We start from the raw sequence: 1708 nt of genomic DNA, 5'->3' as shown, positions 1-1708 counted from the left end.
AAATACTTTTGGTTTATAAAAAAATCCTGTTTAGATGCCCTAAAATTTAGGGCATCAAAAAATCTTATCATTAACAGTGATGCTGGTTATGGGCATTTAATTCATTTATTTTCAAGTCCGGGTAGTACACTTTGTTTAGTCTATGATTTTCACTGTTTCCCCAAATATCCACCCGCTGTGCCCCCAGCGCCACCATCATTGTCCTGTTTCAGCGATGGGGGAGCCAGGAAGTAGGGTAACCTGTGTGAGATCACCCGGCAGTGAGTGGCTGTGGTTGGGACAAGGTCTCTAAGGCTCCTCGGTGTCCCCTTCCCTGGCGGGCACTAGGAGCTGGGCTCTGCAGCCCCAGGAAGGTGCTCTGCTGCCTCAGGAAGAAGCAGGTGAGCGCACAGGAAGCCAGGCGGATGCTGTTACACAGGAGCCCTCTGCAGGTCCAGCATTTCACGACACGTGGCTTTCCAGAAGCAAGGAGAAAGGGGTTGCTGAGCACCCCGTGCCCCCTTAGACGGGGGACAGGCCCCCTGGATGGGCAGGAAAACTGCTGTAAACAGGACCTGGAGACCAGCGAGCGGCCCTTGCTGTGTCCCCCCTTAATGGGACGCTTCCTGTCAGAGCCTGCCAGCTGCCAGGCACCTCCCATTTCCTTTTTATGATGTGTTAAATAAGCAATATGTGAAGGAAGAGGCTATGCAGGCAGTGATGGGCCCTCCTCCCCCATCAGAAACAGCTCCTGTGACATAGGAGTTCCCATGGGGCACGCCCTCCCCAACACTCTCCTCAGCACCCACCCCAGAAACACCTGCTTAGCCCTACCCCCCACAGCCCTTCTTAAGGCTCTGCTTCTAGAATGTTCCTGCTCACTATGGACAGACAGGCACCGCTGGTCCACAGTGGGCCTGGAAGACCAACTCTAAGAACATGACTTTGATGGGCTCCCCAGCTGCAGGTGCTCTCTGCCCCCTCTCTGCCATTGGACAGAGCAGCCCGTGAGGCTCATAAGGACTGGAGTGTTATGATGGGCACCTGGGAGCAGGGCTGTCGTTCCTCTATTTGTCAACTGACCACACATTTAAGGCTGGAGCAGTGAACACAGAAAAATTACCCTGCAAAGCGAGATGGAGAACACAATATGGGCTTAGGCTCCCACATTCTGTTGGTGAATTCCAATAGTTTTATTTGGTATATCTGAAAATCAAGGAAGCTCTTCTTATAGGTGCTGTTTTATACTGATTATTAAAGAAATTGATTTATAGCACGAAGGATTTACATAAGTGAGGTCAGAGGGCCTAACCTTGAACTCAGGGGGGAAAAGTCCTTTAAAGCAGAGCCTGAAAGAACACTGGACTAGCTGGAATGGTGGATTGCAGCTGTTTTATAAGAAGACGATGCCGGTGCTACAAAGTTCAGACAATGGTCAGAAGTCCGTAACTAGGAACCTCGTATATAGAGGCATATGGGAAAGTCAATGTCATCATTCATTTTCCACATTTGCCGATCCCATTTTACATGCCAGGCACTGTGTTACCTACTGGGGACAGAGATGAAAAGGTCAGAATCAAAGGAAAAACTATTAAACCTCTCTAAGAATATATGCTTCAAATTGTTGAGAGCACATTTTGAAAATCAGATTGGGAATGTCATATTGTTAGTAGTGAAAATGGCACTAGGTGTTAGACCTCAGTTCAGCAACATCGGTACTTGAGCTCTG

The sequence above is a fragment of the Myotis davidii genome, unplaced genomic scaffold (assembly GCF_000327345.1).
Source record: "Myotis davidii unplaced genomic scaffold, ASM32734v1 scaffold1352, whole genome shotgun sequence".
Lineage (NCBI taxonomy): Eukaryota > Metazoa > Chordata > Mammalia > Chiroptera > Vespertilionidae > Myotis > Myotis davidii.
Note: the sequence above shows the minus strand (reverse complement) of the source record.